Source organism: Schistocerca americana, chromosome 6 (assembly GCF_021461395.2).
Source record: "Schistocerca americana isolate TAMUIC-IGC-003095 chromosome 6, iqSchAmer2.1, whole genome shotgun sequence".
In the NCBI taxonomy this organism is placed as follows: domain Eukaryota; kingdom Metazoa; phylum Arthropoda; class Insecta; order Orthoptera; family Acrididae; genus Schistocerca; species Schistocerca americana.
Genome location: NC_060124.1, coordinates 19,888,984 through 19,908,498, shown reverse-complemented (window position 1 = coordinate 19,908,498; position 19,515 = coordinate 19,888,984). Strand labels below are relative to the sequence as shown.

Genomic DNA, 19,515 nt, shown 5'->3' with positions numbered 1-19,515 from the left:
TCCAGGATTCTTCCAGGTATACAACCTTCTTTTATGATTCTTGAACCAAGTGTTAGCTATGATTAAGTTATGCTCTGTGCAAAATTCTACAAGGCGGCTTCCTCTTTCATTTCTTCCCCCCAATCCATATTCACCTACTGTGTTTCCTTCTCTCCCTTTTCCTACTGACGAATTCCAGTCACCCATGACTATTAAATTTTCGTCTCCTTTCACTACCTGAATAATTTCTTTTATCTCGTCATACATTTCATCAATTTCTTCATCATCTGCAGAGCTAGTTGTCATATAAACTTGTACTACTGTAGTAGGTGTGGGCTTTGTGTCTATCTTGGCCACAATAATGCGTTCACTATGCTGTTTGTAGTAGCTAACCCGCACTCCTATTTTTTTATTCATTATTAAACCTACTCCTGCATTACTCCTATTTGATTTTGTATTTATAACCCTGTAATCACCTGACCAAAAGTCTTTCTCCTCCTGCCACCGAACTTCACTAATTCCCACTATATCTAACTTTAACCTATCCATTTCCCTTTTTAAATTTTCTAACCTACCTGCCCGATTAAGGGATCTGACATTCCACGCTCCGATCCGTAGAATGCCAGTTTTCTTTGTTCTGATAACGACGTCCTCTTGAGTAGTCCCCGCCCGGAGATCCAAATGGAGGACTATTTTACCTCCGGAATATTTTAACCAAGAGGACGCCATCATCATTTAATCATACAGTAAAGCTGCATGTCCTCGGGAGAAATTTCGGCTGTAGTTTCCCCTTGCTTTCAGCCGTTCGCAGTACCCGCACAGCAAGGCCGTTTTGATTAATGTTACAAGGCCAGATCAGTCAATCATCCAGACTGTTGCCCCTGCAACTACTGAAAAGGCTGCTGCCCCTCTTCAGGAACCACATATTTGTCTGGCCTCTCAACAGATACCCCTCCGTTGCGGTTGCACCTACGGTACGGACATCCGTATCGCTGAGGCACGCAAGCCTCCCCACCAACGGCAAGGTCCATGGTTCATGGGGGGAAAATGAATGTGCGCAACGGAAAATAATAAACGCTAAAATGAAGATTTGGTCCTGTCTGGCAACGCCCTGAAGCAGATGTTAGGATCTCTTAATTCTATAAATTACAATCTAAACATAATTGAATGATGAAGGCAACTAATCCTACTAAAATGGTTCAAATGGCTCTGAGCACTATGGGACTCAACTGCTGAGGTTATTAGTCCCCTAGAACTTAGAACTAGTTAAACCTAACTAACCTAAGGACATCACAAACATCCATGCCCGAGGCAGGATTCGAACCTGCGACCGTAGCGGTCTTGCGGTTCCAGACTGCAGCGCCTTTAACCGCACGGCCACTTCGGCCGGCTAATCCTACTAAATGATAAATGTTGTTCCTGCTTATATATTTATTGTACGAGGGCAGTTCAATAAGTAATGCAACACATTTTTTTTCTGAGACAGGGGTTGTTTTATTCAGCATTGAAATACACCAGGTTATTCCCCAATCTTTTAGCTACACAACACTATTTTTCAACGTGATCTCCATTCAATGCTACGGCCTTACGCCACCTTGAAATGAGGGCCTGTATGCCTGCACGGTACCATTCCACTGGTCGATGTCGGAGCCAACGTCGTACTGCATCAATAACTTCTTCATCATCCGTGTAGTGCCTCCCACGGATTGCGTCCTTCATTGGGCCAAACATATGGAAATCCGACGGTGCGAGATCGCGGCTGTAGGGTGCATGAGGAAGAACAATCCGCTGAAGTTTTGTGAGCTCCTCTTGGGTGCGAAGACTTGTGTGAGGTCTTGCGTTGTCATGAAGAAGGAGAAGTTCGTTCAGATTTTTGTGCCTACGAACACGCTGAAGTCGTTTCTTCAATTTCTGAAGAGTAGCACAATACACTTCAGAGTTGATCGTTTGACCATGGGGAAGGACATCGAACAGAATAACCCCTTCAGTGTCCCAGAAGACTGTAACCATGACTTTACCGGCTGAGGGTATGGCTTTAAACTTTTTCTTGGTAGGGGAGTGGGTGTGGCGCCACTCCATTGATTGCCGTTTTGTTTCAGGTTCGAAGTGACGAACCCATGTTTCATCACCTGTAACAATCTTTAACAAGAAATTGTCACCCTCAGCCACATGACGAGCAAGCAATCCCGCACAGATGGTTCTCCTTTGCTCTTTATGGTGTTCGGTTAGACAACGAGGGACCCAGCGGGAACAAACCTTTGAATGTCCCAACTGGTGAACAATTGTGACATCACTACCAACAGAGATGTCAAGTTGAGCTCTGAGTTGTTTGATGGTGATCCGTCGATCATGACGAACGAGTATGTACGCGCGCTCCGCCATTGCAGGAGTCACAGCTGTGCACGGCCGGCCCGCACGCGGGAGATCAGACAGTCTTGCTTGACCTTGCGGCGATGATGACACACGCTTTGCCCAACGACTCACCGTGCTTTTGTCCACTGTCAGATCACCGTAGACATTCTGCAAGCGCCTATGAATATCTGAGATGCCCTGGTTTTCCGCCAAAAGAAACTCGATCACTGCCCGTTGTTTGCAACGCACATCCGTTACAGACGCCATTTTAACAGCTCCGTACAACGCTGCCACCTGTCGGAAGTCAATGAAACTATACGAGACGAAGCGGGAATGTTTGAAAATATTCCACAAGAAATTTCCGGTTTTTTCAACCAAAATTGGCCGAGAAAAAAAATGTGTTGCATTACTTATTGAACTGCCCTCGTAGGTTAAAAAAACATTTAGATTACAAATATTACATTTCCTAAGAAAATTACTGATCAGTTGCCCAACTCTGTCCCTTATTATGACTGCATGGTCTAATATCAATAACGCGAAATGACTGACATCATGTACGTACCAAACACTAGAAGACACTACTTTCAAAGATGATCTACAGTGGTGTGGAACTTCATTGGAAATAAATTAACGTGATGGTTCTCGTACTCGTCTGCGACGATGGAAGAACTCCAGCCACAAATAAACTCTTTCAAACACTAGGACGGCAGAAGGCGGTCCTCTGACTAATATACTCTAATACTGTCTTCTCCTCTCTGTGTTCTAAAGACGAGAAGCGCGAACTCTCAGCCACAAGGACGGAGTTCAGATAACGCCTCAACGTAAGTATAGGCAGAAGAAGTGCTCTCAATTACTGAATGCTATGTACTCAACAACGACTTCCAACCCAGCGGTGAAGTGTAGAATCGTATAGGTTCGCAACAGTACAGTGCCTAACTGTTCTAAGTACTCGTAAACTCTCCTGAGAGCAAAGACAGCAAGTCCATCTGCACCAACAAAGCTGATATCGAGCGACCGTCACACATGGGCGCTCACAACGAAACTCGTCTCTCCACAGCTGGCCTCCCAACAAAGCTTGGCTCCCCACCCTCGTAATTCTCAAGACGAATCATATTCCCGAAACCACGGAAAATTCTCCCTCTCTACAGATTCTTCCAAACGCCGACCAACCATATTTTAGTCTTTTGTCGTCCAGCGCGGAAAGTCTGCGAGGAAAAACCTATACTCGTACAATAGTACGCTTCTGAGTAAAAATCCTTGGAAATAACCCAGCCTATGTGGTTTCCGAGGTGACGCTTCCTCGTTCCTTTCAGCTGCGTCCAAGATTTTCGTAGTTTCCGAAGTATGATCCTTCGCGTCTGGCTACGAACCGGCCGGTCGCGACTCCATTGTGCTCCAGCGCTTAGGTGCTACGACGTCCGTCGTGCTACTTCCTGTGTTTAAACAGGACCAACACACCTGTGCGAGCCTTCCACCCAGAGCTTGGGTTCTGCCTGCCGTTTCATTTCCACTGTCGTTCCAATCTCTACTAGTATGATGATAAAGACACTCCGTCACACCTTTCATGAAATAACCATTAACAATTATTTACAATGCATACGTGACAACGTCAGTCTCCTTTATATATTCGTGTATACGATGTACAACATATCACATGATACCTAATTGTGTTCGTAGATCATGGCAAAATATGTTAATGGGTTCTTGTAAGGTGCGAAATTATAGCCACCTTACAACTGTACGAAGCGATCATTTTGCTTTTGCAGCTGTGATATTAGCATAGCTTGTTGTGTTGCGACGTTAAAAGACTTGAAAGGGCGACGAGTACCATGCCAAAAGAAGTGTGTGATGACTACTGGAGGAGACATACTGTGATGGACGAGAATACTAAAAATGTAATAAAATCAACAGCACAGATTCGAGCAGTGTCGCCATTATTATCCTCAGCTGAAACAGCATATGACGAATCAACAGTATCCGCTGTGGAAAATATCCATATCACTGGGGAAGGCGTTTTTATGTATACTGCCAGTGAAGCATCAAGAGCAGGTGGAAACGTAGGCGTCAACTCCGTCCACTCCGACCTGACCGCCGTGTCATCCTATACCAGCGGCGTATGAAATTTAGCTAACATATTGAATTTTTCTTTAAGCTTATGTAAAGGTATTTATCTGTCACCAATCTCGAGAAAATTTAGCTGATGTACCACACTCATTTTCGATAACGTCTCGCCAGCAATAAAGCCAGAGTCAAATATCCATAAAATTCCTCACATTTCGTAAAAAGGTTTCAGATATCGAAATGAGAGTTTGGCTAATGATAGCACTCAAAGAGAAGAGTATTTCGGAAATTTGTTGTAAGGACTATGGGACCAAACTGCTGAGGTCATCGGTCCCTAGGCTTGCGCACTACTTAATTTAACTTAAACTAACTTACTTTAAGGACAACATACACACCCATGCCCAAGGGAGGACTCGAACCCTCGACGTGACAAGACGCCCAAGACCGCACGGCTACGGTGTGCGGCGGAGAGTATTTTTCCATATCGTTATTATGTAAAACTTCATTATCTACCGTGTTATTCCACTATCTACAGACTTTTTCGATGGAAGAATCTAAGTTTTGAGGGCCATCGATAGCTGGTGAAACGAGAAATGCTAGGGGTTTTGGAACAACAAAAGTGAAGACATTACACTTTTTTTTTTTTTTTTTTTTTTTTTTTTGTACCGAGGATGCACTTTTCCACAAGCAAGTGACCTTACTTTTCCTCAGTTCGTCACTTAATAAACTTAATAAACCACTGTCTCAGAATCTTCTCGAATAGTGTCTGCACAACATGTTAGTTAGGTGAGACTCTGTAAATTAGTCTGTGCTTTCGCAAAAGGACACTGTACTAAGACAGCCAGAGAAATGTCTAGGTTTCACTCAAAACTCACCAGTCATGACGCTTCTCTGATAATTACATTCTCTACCTCGTGATGACTGGGTGTTGTGTGCTATCCTTAGGTTAGTTCGGTTTAAGTAGTTTTAAGTTCTAGGGGACTAAAGACCATAGCTGTTAAGTCCCATAGTGCTCAGAGCCATTTTTTTTTGATAATTACAAATGGCTAACAAGCCAGGCGAAAATAAATCGCAGCATTTTCGGCCGAGATGTTTTTAGGTACTAACCAAAGCACAGGTGACAGATCTTTTTGAATGGTTACCATCCAAGTGTGGGCGTGGAGGGTTCCCATTTAACATTTACAAAAAATGTGAGGGGTGGCTTCAGTTTAGAACGGCACTTTCCCTCCAGAGCTCGACAGTTCCTGTACAACCCCTGCCTGTAACTCCCTCCACTACCGATCTCCGCACGCGTACCCTGCCCTCTGCGAATCTACCACCATCGGCATTCTGCGCGGACTATACCGGGAATGGAACGCAGTTGCTCTGCATGGCAATCAGCTATGCTGAGCAATAAGCTACGGGAATGGTCATTGTGAGCAGTAGCGTGAGAAATACTGTACGTTCTGTCACCGTTCTTTTTCTGACTGGGCACTCCACGTAATGACACATATGACATACTGTCATATGTCAAAATCAAACTGGAAACCTGAACATGGTGGCAGCACTATAGTCATTATGCCCGAGCAGCGGGAATAGGAGGTAACAACAGCGTACAAACTGATACCCCTTTAATAATTCCTAAATATAATATTTTCATCTTTTTACTGATCACTGATGTTCTGCTTATCATAATTTCTTTGCTTTATTCCTTATCTACATTAATTTCACATGTCAGAGTCATTGCTCTCCATGGAACGCCACTCCTCTAACCAAGACCAGCTCAAAATTCTGACCGTCTCCGCCATACTCAAACGACCTACCGGCTACATGAAAACGTAAGTGGGCTTAGAGGCAAAACCGCGCTTTTTCAGAAGTATCAGAAGTACAGTGCCCAAAGGTTACCAAAGAATTTGGCCTTTGCAGATAAGTTACACAGACAAGGAGAAAGACTAAGGGTATCGAGCGAGGTGGCGCAGTGGTTAGCACACTGGACTCGCATTCGGGAGGACGACGGTTCAATCCCGCGTCCGGCCATCCTGATTTCGGTTTTCCATGATTTCCCTAAATCGCTGAAAGGGCACGGCCAACCTCCTTCCCCGTCCTTCCCTAGTCCAATGAAACCGATGACTTTTCTGTCTGGTCTCCTCCCCCAAATCACGAACCAAAGACTAAGGAAACCTTCGTAATGCCTCGTTGTTGACTAACGATTGTGTTCATTTGTTTGATAACTTATCTGTTTTATAATTAATTAAAAATTAATTAATTAAAAATTAAAAAGTCATAACTCAGAAGCAAATCGTAGGGAACCCTGCATGCAGTGTTCTGCATATTACGTAATTATCGTTTTGACTTAAATTGATATATCGAGTGCGTGAGCTGAACATCAACTGTGCCGTAACGAAGGCAATCAAACGCATTCAAGCGTCGTTAGCGCGGATTCTTGATCGCCGAGAGCTCTGGAGCTTGCGCCCCAATGGCTGGAGCACGTGTCACGGCGTAAGCATCCCATAGCGGGATCCTTCAATTCAGCATAACATCACTCTGTGTGCTTGTGTGCGTGTGCGTGTGTGCGTGTGAGTTAGGCCAAATAACACAGAAGTTGTAAGCCACACTACCAAGGAGAAACTTCGCAGGACTGACATGAATCCGCGCTGCTGCTTTGTAATGCCCTGACGCTTTTAAAGCGGTTTAAAGCAAACATTACGACTCCTGCATAACCAACAATTTATCGGTCACCTGATCGGCAAAATTTCGTGGCAGTCTAAACAGGTCACGAAATCTCGCTTGGATTTTGGGGTTTGCCTTGGCAGTTTGAGACGTAACAAGGTCAAAATCCCGATAGAGAGAGCTGTAAGCAAAGAAGTGGCTAATGCAAAGAAAGAAATTCACCCACACTCTGTTACTTAAAAAGCTGGGAGTTGTTGATTTTCATAATTATCTAATAATGGATAAAACATGCATTTCGGAGCTGCTGAACGTCGTCAAACCATTCTTAACTGGAAAGAAATCGTGAGAGGGGCTGTAAGCCACGACGAGAGGATGATATCTAGCCACTGGCAGAAGTGGACTACAAATTCAGTGCTGTTGTACCCCGCAGTTACTATCGAGAATGATTCCTGAAGCGTGCAACATGATTTGTAGTTGCCTTAGGAAATATATCACGGATACATGATGGTAAAGCAAAATAAATGAAAAAAAAAGATGTTCATGTAAATTTTATTAATTTAGTTACGTACAAGAAAAGTTAATCGGTTTGGCCAAAGCGCCCACACATGTCCAGTTTGTCGGCTCAGTCTGTCTGTTTGTGTGTGTAGGGCCCTTGTTCTTTCTCTCTTATTGATGAATGCACACACCTCCTTTTCCTTCCATCCCTTCCTCCCCAGTCACTCATGTTGTATCCAACCATTTCTTTTCTCCTCTGTCTCTTGCGCATCTTCGCGACACTACTGCTTATGAAGTACTTTACCTAGCGCTACAACCATGTGTTCAACATAGAGAAATAATAATGTGGATATTTAGAGAGGAGGGGAGTGGGGTCATAGCTTTCTTTCGGTAGGAGAAAGTATGTGCTCTGAATTTAACATCTTCTTGTGACGGGACAGAAATAAGTTTCCGCTACTGGGTGTACACAACCAATGAAATAACAGCCGACAGACGACGTGTTCCGAAGTAATATTTTAACATTCTCACGTCTCCGTAATCTTAACACATTGGAAAGAAACAGGCTCCCTCTCTCTTTCCACCTCTTCCTCTTCTGTTTCTCTGTCCATTCCTCCCTCCCCTTCTCAACGTTCACCTCCTCTTTAACCTGTCTGTGTCCATCTCCTCCTGCCCCTTCTCTCTCCACGTCATCACAGCCACCCCCAATAGGAAGATGCCCTTTTCTTAGCTCCACAGTATTTCTTTCCAGATAGTAAGCAATACGATAGCAAATATGGTTGAAATCGATCCAGGGGCACAGGAAGAGCTTTTTATCCGTGACTTTGCCCGCGTAGGTACATGTCAAACATATTTGACACGTATTTGTACAAGTATTTCACCTGCATCTCCAGCGAATTTCGCCCTTCAGTTTCATTTTCACGCAGATCAATGTTTATCACGTCATGTCACATGAACTACGTGTCGTTTGATTATAAAGGATGTTAAAAAATACTATCCAGTATTTCAGGGGATGATAGTATGCATCAAAAAACGACAAAAATATCTTATGACCTTGGGTCTACAACGCATACGTTCTGACATATGACGTTCATAGGAAGCGCTCCTGTGACGTCATCCATAGCAATGCATTACTTGTCCTACTACAGAGGACTACCCGATAATTAATTTTAATTACAAACCCTGGCATGGAATACTGCGAGGTACGAAGGCATCACTAACATGGGGTTGCGGATGCGAGCGCCGTTGTTCAGAATGGTTCAAATGGCTCTGAGCACTATGTGACTTAACATCCGAGGTCATCAGTCCCCTATAATTTAGAACTACTTAAACCTAACTAACCTAAGGACATCACACACATCCATGCCCGAGGCAGGATTCGAGCCTGCGACCGTAGCAGTCGCGCGTTTCCAGACTGAAACGCTTAGAACCGCTCGGCCACCGCGGCCGGCAGCGCAGCTGTTGAATTGGCGGTCCGTGTCACACCAGGGTCAACAGCGTGTTGGGATATTGCCATGCAGTATCGATGTAAACATTACCTGACTCTATTCATCATTTGGATTTGCAGCTCTTGTATTTTTCGTGTTTGCAGTTAAAATTGTTGGATGTAAGGGCCGCCAGTTATGCAAAACACAGTTTCCTGAAAGTTCCCAAACACGCATCACCACATCTGTGCCATCATCAGTGGGTTTCTGTTTTATTTAATCTGTAATGTGGACAGTTTTACTAAATGATTATAAAATTACGGAAATATTTAGTTACAAATACTATTTGTTTCGGTTAGTTAATACCTTTACATTCGGTCTGCATGGTTTTGCAGGACCACTTGCGTATTATTTCGTACTGGTAGCTTGCCATCTGCAACCAAACTATGTTGATGAGAAATTTTGTTGGGAGCTAACCTATCATTTTATGCATTAAACGTAATTTAGTTTGTCGCGATATTTCGCGCATATATTCGTTTTTACTTACGTTTTCGTGTGGCAAGCCCTTTTTCCTCAGCTTCCTGATGAGGCGTTGTGAAGCATACGTAAATATCACACATATTTTCAGATATTTGGTCGTAAAAAGCACCTTACACTTCACCAAAACACACTGTAATCCTTGTCGTTGTGTGCCCCAGCCCAGCCAGTGTTCATTTGTTCACCAGTGAATTTGGCGCCAAATTTGAGTTTTGTTTACATTTTATCTTTGTGGGTTGGGTTGTTTGGGGGAAGAGGCCAAACTGCGAGGTCATCGGTCTCATTGGATTAGGGAAGGACGGGGAAGGAAGTCGGCCGTGCCCTTTCAAAGGAACCATCCTGGAGCGATTTAGGGAAATCATGGAAAACGTAAATCAGGATGGCCGGACGCGGATTGAGCAGTCGTCCACACACACACACACACACACACACACACACACAATGATAAAATGTAAACAAAAGTCAGATTTGTCGCCAAACTCACTGGTGAACAAATGAAGACTTACGAACAAATGTCTGAAAATATGTGTTATATTTACGTGTGCTTCACAATGCCTCATCAGGACGCTAAGGAAAAATAGCTTGCCACAAGAAAACGTAAGTAAAAACGAATAAATGTGCGAAATATCGCGACAAACTAAATTACGTTTAAAGCATAAAATGATAGGTTAACTCCCAACAAAATTTCTCATCAACATCGTTTGGTTGTAGATGACAAGCTACTAGTACGAAATAATACCCAAGTGGTACTACAAAACCATGCAGACCGAATGTAAAGGTATTAACTAACAGAAACAAATAGTTTTTTGAACTAAATATTTCCGTAGTTTTATAATCATCATTTTGTAAAAATGTTCGCATTTCAGAACAAATAAAACAGAAACCCACTGATGATGGTACAGAGATGCTGAAATATAACTGGCGGACCTTACGTCCAACAATTAGTTGGCTGAGTGGTCTGCAGCGAGTTGTTCTGTTTGCCTAGTGTGATTGTACTATACTCTTGTTACATCTGTTTACATTCGGGTACATTTCCCCTAACTCCAGGGGCTTGCGGTGATGTTTGACGTACTTACAGGTCACGTTTAAAATATATGTTATTGTGGTTTGTAGTGTGGCACAACATGTTTTGTCCTTTGCAAATACTCTGACACAACCTAGCAATGGAGGCCTTTTATTCCATGAGGGAAATGGCAGGCATGATTTACTGCTGTGGTTTAGCTGATGGAATTAATCTGAGCAACCGTAACCTGTAAAGTGAACGATTTCCATCACGCATGGTACCATCTGATAAGCTAGCTGTTCAGCCAAATGTTGCAGCGTCTTGGGGGAACAGGATCAATAGCACTCAACAAAATAGACAGTGGAAGGCGTCGTTCAGTTCGCACTCCTTAAATGGAGGAGCGTGTTCTAGGTGCAATGGACGGCAATCCTGGCAAATGTGCGACGAACAGCAGCAGCTGAAGATATTAGCCTGGGCGGTACTTGACGAACAATTGTTGCATCCGTACCACGTTCAGCGCATCCAGGCCCTTAGGACACAGCACCATCCTGCCAGAGTGCAGTTCTGCCAAAGGTTCTTGGGGCAGTGTGGTGCAGATCCACAATTACTGATGAGTCAGGGCTTACACGAGATGGCATTGTAAATTTCCATAATCAGCATGTGTGGGCCGATGAAAATTCCCATGCGGTTCAAGAAACAAGACATCAGGATCGATTCTCAATGAACGTATGGGTAGGCGTTCTTGGCGATAGATTATTACGGCCATACGTGCTACCCCAGAGATTAAGCGGAGCCCGTTATCACCTCTTTCTGAGGAATTTCCTGTCTGTCTTGCTGGAGGATGTGCCATTTGAGGACAGACAACAGATGTAGTTCATGCATCATGGCGCACCAACATATTTTCTCTGCATTTTGCGTCGGCACATAACGTGAGCATTTGAAAACTCGTGGATTGACCGGAGAGGTCCCCTATCTTGGCCTGCTCGATCCCCCGATCCAAATCCACTAGACTTCTGGTTTTGGGAATACATGAAGCAACTGGTCTACGCCATTCCAAAAAACGATGTGCGTCTCAGCTCATTCAGAACCAACCAGGGTGATTTGAAGAGAGTGCGTGAGTCCTCACATCGAAGGGCAGAGGCAATGCATTGAGATGAATTGACATCGTGTTGAGCACCTCCTCTGAACAAGTGGTCACATATAAGTCTGCAGGCTTTCGTGGCCGTTGTCACTGAAGTTAAAATCTTCTGGGTTATTAGGCCGCGTCATGTTTCTTCTAAAATGTTCGACGTTTCGCCCTCTGTGCTGGGATCTTCCTCAGGATATTTTGGTGTCCACTACTGCTAGAACACTGTCAGAGACGAGTGTCGCGTCCTCTCATAAAGGGGGAGTTTTTGGCGTTCGTGCTGGAGTAGAGATAGTATTGGTTAAATTTCATATGGCTACCATTGGTGGGCCACAGTCATAAGCTAATGCAGAAGAAGGGGCGTTGGTAGTTCATCTCCTGTGGATACCATTGGCGGTCATAGTCATTGGACAGTAAGGCACTACTCCACACTTATGCTGGAGAATTATTGGTTGGAATGCCTGCTACCGCTATCGGTTGGTCGTCACCAGTGGCTAGATTCGAAACGGACAGACCAAGAGAGGGGGAATGTTTATCCAAAATATTATTGTCCGCCGAGGTGACTTGGTCTGTCCTTTTCGAATCTAGCCACTGGTGACGACCAACCAATAGCGCTAGCAGGCATTCCAACCAATAATTCTCCAGCATAAGTGTGGAGTAGTGCCTTACTGTCCAATGACGATGACCGCCAATGGTATCCACAGGAGATGAACTACCAACGCCCCTTCTTCTGCATTAGCCTATGACTGTGGCCCACCAAAGGTGGCCATATGAAATTTAACCAATACTATCTCTACTCCAGCACGAACGCCAAAAACTCCCCCTTTATGAGTGGACGCGACACTCGTCTCTGACAGTGTTCTAGCAGTAGTGGACACCAAAAGATCCTGAGGAAGATCCCAGCAGAGGGGTCGAAACGTCGAACATTTTAGAAGAAACATGACGCGGCCTAATAACGCAGAAGATTTTAACTTAAGCGGTCACATGTCAGAATGTATGCTTTGTGGGACCCGTGGTTATAAGATTTTTTTCTCGTTTCGATGCGTAGTCAATCCCTGAAACTGAAATATTGAATAGCTTTTTTTAATATACAGCATATTTTTGCAGGTACTTTCAGTCGCATATGTACATACTATCTGCGAAATGTGCTGCATATAGACTTAGTAATAAAGACGCAACAAATTAAAACGTCACGCACCACGTGGCAGTTTTTCGTTCATTTCAGTATTAGACGTTATATCTCCCGAATTGTGTGTCGTCCAATGAAATAAAGTTGGTGGCACATTCAGTGGTGTATGTGAATACTGTCTACAAAATGTGTTGCGACTACAGTCACTAATAAAGAAGTGATAAATTAAAACGTCGTGCCTCACGAGGCAGTTTTACTGCACGAACAGCTTAAATATAGTAGGCGATAAACTTTTTTCTTTCATGATTTTGTGGAGGGTGTCAGCGAGAAAGTGTTTAAAATGGTTTGAAATTAAGTGTAAAGTCTGTCGCAAGTGACTAAGTGCTCTCATTCTCAAATACTGGATGAATTAAGTCTGGGTATTTGTGCGTCGAGGGCTACACTTCTTTTTTGCCCCCCTCTTTGAGAGACAGGTGATTGTCATCCCCGCAGTGGTTCTTCCCATCCAGTAAATGATATCTGTACCAAGAAGGAGCTGTGGAATATACATACATACATAAAGGTACAGCCCGCATCTCGTGGTCGTGCGGTAGCGTTCTCGCTTCCCACGCCCGGGTTCCCGGGTTCGATTCCCGGCGGGGTCAGAGATTTTCTCTGCCTCGTGATGGCTGGGTGTTGTGTGCTGTCCTTAGGTTAGTTAGGTTTAAGTAGTTCTAAGTTCTAGGGGACTTATGACCACAGCAGTTGAGTCCCATAGTGCTCAGAGCCATTTGAACCATAAAGGTACATACAAACACGTATCGACTTCTACTTTAGTATTGCCTCTTTTAATTAATTGAAATCTTCAGCTGCCGACAGGTGTTGGTGATATACCTCGATGGGGACAACTGAAAATGTGTGCCCCGACCGGGACTCGAACCCGGGATCTCCTGCTTACATGGCAGACGCTCTATCCAGCTGAGCCACCGAGGACACAGACGAATAGCGCGACAGCAGGAACTTATCCCTTGCGTGCTTCCCGTGAGACCCACATTCCCAACTGTCCACAATCTACATACGTAATGGATTTAATACATATTTGCCCATCCACTCATTACTCGCGCACACTAAGGTGACGACTCCCGTAAGAGTTCGGGCAAAGTGTGCGCATTCGCACAGACGAAGATCAATGGCTGGGTAGTCTTTAATTATGTATATGAAGATAGTAACTGTTCTCGAAAGAACAGATACCGTTGATGACCGTGCAGCTTCTCTAGAATAAATGATAATTAATTGAAACCCTCAGCTGCCGACAGGTGTTGATGTATCTGCCGACAGGTGTTGATGTACCTCAATGCTGACAGCTGAAAATGTGTACCTTCGTCTGTACGAATGCGCACAGGTTTCCCGAACTCTTATGGGAATCGTCACCTCAGTGTTGGCGAGTAATGAGTGGATGGGCAAATATCTATTAGGTACAAGGGTCACTCCAAAAGAAATGCACACTATTTTTTCATCCATCTTTTATTCTACACGTTTGAAAGTTTTACAGTGTGTAGATACATCCTTTAGGAACAATATTTTCATTTCTCCACATAATTTCCATCCCTCTCAACTGCCTTACGCCATCTTGGAACCAGCGCCTGTATACCCGCACGCTAAAATTCTGGGCCAACCTGTTGGAGCCACTGTTTGGCAGCGTGCACAAGGGAGTCATCATCTTCAAACCTTGTTCCACGAAGAGAGTCTTTCAGTTTCCCAAAGAGATGATAGCCAGATGGAGCCAGGTCAGTACTATAAGGTGGGTGTTTCAGTGTTGTCCATCCGAGTTTTGTGATCACTTCCATGGGTTTTTGACTGACATGTGGCCGTTCGTTGTCGTGCAACAGCTTTTGCCGATGTGGTCGAACACGACTCAGTCGAGCTTGAAGTTTATTCAGTGTCGTCACATATGCATCAGAATTTATGGTGGTTCCACTTGGCAGGATGTCCACAAGCAAGAGTCCTTCGCAATCGAAAAACACTGTAGCCATAACTTTTCCAGCAGAAGGTGTGGTTTTCAATTTTTTTTTCTTGGGTGAATTTGCATGATACCACTCCATTGAGTGCCTCTTCGTCTCTGGTGAAAACTGACGGAGCCATGTTTCATCACCTGTCACAATTCTTCCAAGAAATTCATCTCCACCATTCTCGTACTGTTCCAAAAGTTCGCTGTATAGCGTTTTTCTTGTTTCTTTGTGAGCCACTGTCAACATCCTGGGAACCCACCTGGCACAAACCTTTTTTAACGCCAACACTTTCAGTATTCTACAAACACTTCCTTCCCCTATCCCAAAGTAGCGTGACAATTCGTTCACTGTGATGCGTCTGTCAGCAGTCACCAATTCGTTAACTCTCTGCACATTGTCTGGAGTGTGTGCAGTACGAGGCCTGCCGCTGCGAGGACAACCCTCAATATTGCCGTGCCCGCTTTCATCACGTAACCTGCTTGCGCACCGACTAACTGTACTGCGATCGACAGCAGCATCTCCATACATCTTTTTCAACCTCTTGTGGATGTTTCCCACTGTCTCATTTTCACAGCACAGGAATTCTATGACAGCACGTTGCTTCTGACGAACGTCAAGTGTAGCAGCCATCTTGAAGACATGCTGTGACGGCGCCACTCATGGGAACAGGTTGAACTAAGTTTGAAAACAAGCGGGAAGGATGTATCTACACACTGTAAAACTTTCATACACGCAGAATGAAAACTGTATTTTTACAAAAATACTGTGCATTTTTTTTGGAGTGACCCTCGTACATTACCTATGTAGACTGTGGACAGTTGGGAATGTGGATCTCACGGGAAGCGTGCAAGGGATAAGTCCCTGCAGTCGCGCTATTCTTCTGTGTCCTCGGTGGCTCAGCTGGATAGAGCGTCTGCCATGTAAGCAGGAGATCCCGGGTTCGAGTCCCGGTCGGCGCACACATTTTCAGCTGTCCTCATCGAGGTATATCAACAACGGCCGGCCGAGGTGGCCGAGCGGTTCTAGGCGCTACAGTCTGGAACCGCGTGACCGCTACGGTCGCAGGTTCGAATCCTGCCTCGGGCATGGATGTGTGTGCTGTCCTTCGGTTAGTTAGGTATAAGTAGTTCTAAGTTCTAGGGGACTGATGACCTCAGAAGTTAAGTCCCACAGTGCTCAGAGCCATTTGAACCATTTTTATATCAACAACACCTGTCGGCACCTGAGGGTTTCAATTAATTATCATTTATTCTAGAGAAGCTGCACGGCCATCAATGGTATCTGTTCTTTCGAGAAAAGTTACTATCTTCCTATATATATATATATATATTGTCTGTTTTGCTTATGTATAGTGTTTGAAAGTATCCATCTTGTAACTTGTAATTTAAGGCTATAATTCAACATGGTCCGCCTTCGTGGTCTCGCGGTAGCGTTCTCGCTTCCCGAGCACGGGGTCCCGGTTTCGATTCCCGGCGGGGTCAGGGATTTTTCCTGCCTCGAGATGACTGGGTGTTGTTGTGTCGTCTTCATCATCATCATCATTCATCCCCATTACGGTCGGAGGAAGGCAACGGCAAACCACCTCCATTAGGACCTTGCCTAGTAAGGCGGTGCGGGTCTCCCGCATCGTTCCCCTACGCTCTGTAAAGAAGCATGGGACTTCATTTCCATTTCCAATTTAACATGACTGGCGTGTAACGTGTGTGATGAGAACTCCATTTTACATTTCTCACGTAACGTCCCGACCTAAGATTCTGTGTGTGTTGCAGCATCTTTGTTTCTAATGTTTGATTTGGTACCCACTTCCGTTTCTTGTGAATGGTACTCAGTTATTTTCTGAAAATGGACCACTAAGTAGAAAAACTGTTCGAAATAAAAAAAACGGAAGAAAAAAACCGTACAAATCAGTGTTGTGTACTTCCAGTGTAATCTAATTTTATTCAGTTCTCCAAACATCATCTTCCAGTCCACTCTATCAAAAGCATTCCCTAGGTCAATGGGCGACCGTTATAACGAGACAGCCGGCGTGCTTGGGCGGTAATCAACACCATCAGCCGCTGCGCACAAGGGTGCCACGCCAGCGACGCCGCCGCCGCCGCCTAATCATGCCCGGGGCGGAGGAGCGGCCGTGGTGGCTGACGCCCGAGGACACGCGGCCGGACAAAAGAGCTTAAATATGCGCAAACACACGCGCGCCGGGCGTGAATGCCGGCCTATCGGGGGCGATCGGCGCGGCCGCGCGCATGCGTGGGCACGCACCAGCACGCACGCGACCCGCGACGCCTTAATACGCGCCTCGGGCTAATTGTGCGGAGCACACGTGCGCCACGGAGGGAGCTGCGCCGCCGCCGCGTCTTCCTGGACACGGCAGGCATCACCTCCCCTGTCCCGCTAGTAGGCGAGTCAGATGTGACTGTACCACCGTGATGTCTCTGCAGTTGCGCCCCCTAGGGTCATTCCGTGGTGACGCTACAAACTTACACACTACTGGCCATTAAAATTGCTACACCAAGAAGATGATGTGCTACACATGCGAAATGAGTAGCTTTCCAGAGCATTCACATAAAGTTGGCGCCCGTGGCGACACCTACAACGTGCTGACATGAGGAAAGTTTCCAAGCGATTTCTCATACACAAACAGCAGTTGACCATGAAAGGTGGCTACACTGAGCCACAGCGCCAGAGAGTTTTGTTTCGCCGCCTCCACTGGCAGTGAATATTGAGAAGTAGCGAAGGGCAGTGCTTGTTGAGAACTCGTAGTAGTCAGTGCTTGCTGAGATGTCGTAGTGAAGAGTGCTTGTCGAGATGTGGCAGTAGTCAGTTCTTGTTGAGATGTGGTAGTAGCGAGTCGGTGTGGAGATATTGTAATGATTAGTGTGCTTTTCATCAATATAAATGAAGGTAACAAACTACTTTTCTTTTTTTTCTCTCATTATTTCAATGTCTTGAATAATGCGTCATTACAGGTTCAGTCAAGAAAGCATCTGGCTTGTGTTCTTGTATTAGAGTGTAATTCTGGTTTTCTTGCGCAATTATAGTATTTCTAATTTTTTTTATCACATCAGTATAAATGGTATTTGAATTTTCTTGTCTTATTGAAGAAGAACCGTCCCAGATGTGTACGTTGAGTCATACTTCCACACACAGAACAGTTACACTTGTGCTTTGGTTTCGTAGGTTTTATAGTTGCTGGGGACTTAATTCATTAATTGTGTGTAATCGGACATACAGCTACGAAAAATAAAAATTATTTTCAAACTTAATAATTAAGCCCCCATGAAACCAGCGTTGCCTGGTGAAATGTTGTTGTGATGCCTCGTATAAGGAGGAGAAATGCGTATCATTACGTTTCCGACTTTGATAAAGCTCGGATTGTAGCCTATTGCGGTTTATCATATCGCGACATTGATGCTGGCGTTGGTCGAGATGCAATGACTGTTAGCAGAATATGGAATCGGTGCGTTGAGGAGGGTAATAAGGAACGCCGTGCTGGATCCCAACGGCCTCGTATCACTAGCAGTCGAGATGACAGGCATCTTATCCGCATGGCTGTAACGGATCGTGCAGCCACGTCTCGATCCCTTAGTCAACAGATGGGGACGTTTGCAAGACAACAACCATCTGCACGAACATTTCGCCGACGTTTGCAGCAGCATGGACTATCAGCTCGGAGACCGTGGCTGCGGTTACCCTTGACGCTGCATCACAGACAGGCCCGCCTGCGATGGTGTACTCAACGACGAACCTGGGTGCACGAATGGCAAAACGTCATTTTTTCGGATGAATCCAGGTTAAGTTTTCAGCATCACGATGGTCGCTTCCGTGTTTGGCGACATCGCGGTGAACGCACATTGGAAGCGTGTATTCGTCATCGCCGTACTGGCGTATCACCCGGCGTGATGGTATGGGGTGCCATTGGTTACACGTCTCGGTCACATCTTGTTCGCATTGACGGCACTTTGAACAGTGGACGTTACATTTCAGATGTGTTACGACCCGTGGCTCTACCCTTCATTCGATCCCTGCGAAAGCCTACATTTCAGCAGGATAATGCACGATCGCATGTTGCAGGTCCTGTACGGGCCTTTCTGGATACAGAAAACGTTAGACTGCTGCCCTGGCCAGCACATTCTCCAGATCTCTCACGAACTGAAAACGTCTGGTCAATGGTGGCCGAGCAACTGGCTCGTCACGATACGCCAGTCACTACTCTTGATGAACTGTGGTATCGTGTTGAAGCTGCATGGGCAGCTGTACCTGTACACGTCATCCAAGCTTTGTTTCACTCAATGCCCAGGCGTATCAAAGCCGTTATTACGGCCAGAGGTGGTTGTTCTGGGTACTGATTTATCAGGATCTATGCACCCAAATTGCGTGAAAATGTAATCACACGTTAGTTCTAGTATAATATATTTGTCCAATGAATACCCGTTTATCATCTGCATTTCTTCTTGGTGTAGCAATTTTATTGGCCAGTAGTGTGCAAAGTTGCTGGATAAGACCAAATTTATCATGTGCAGATAACGAAACCTCATCTGGCAACGACTGACAAGGGAAGTAACTGAGTCAACGGCTAAAACCGATTAAAAATACACTATGTGATCAAAAGTACACGAACACTCATATGTAATGTGGAACTGGCCACAAGGGAGTCGAAGCCACCAGTATAAAAGAATTGCGTTATCACAAGAGAGGCAGTGGCAGCACACTGGGTCGGTCAGCAGAGTTCAGCGACTTCAAACGTCGACTAGTCACTGGGTACCACCGGACTAACA

General features: G+C 45.0%; 2 non-coding genes across 2 annotated transcripts; one reads left to right on the top strand and one right to left on the bottom strand.

Moving 5' to 3' along the window:
* Window positions 1-13,650: 13,650 nt before the first annotated feature.
* Window positions 13,651-13,724, bottom strand: Trnat-ugu. Its single transcript has one exon. It is a non-coding gene; the product is annotated as a tRNA-Thr (tRNA).
* Window positions 13,725-15,622: 1,898 nt separating this feature from the next.
* On the top strand, window positions 15,623-15,699 carry Trnat-ugu. Its single transcript has one exon. It is a non-coding gene; the product is annotated as a tRNA-Thr (tRNA).
* Window positions 15,700-19,515: the final 3,816 nt, after the last annotated feature.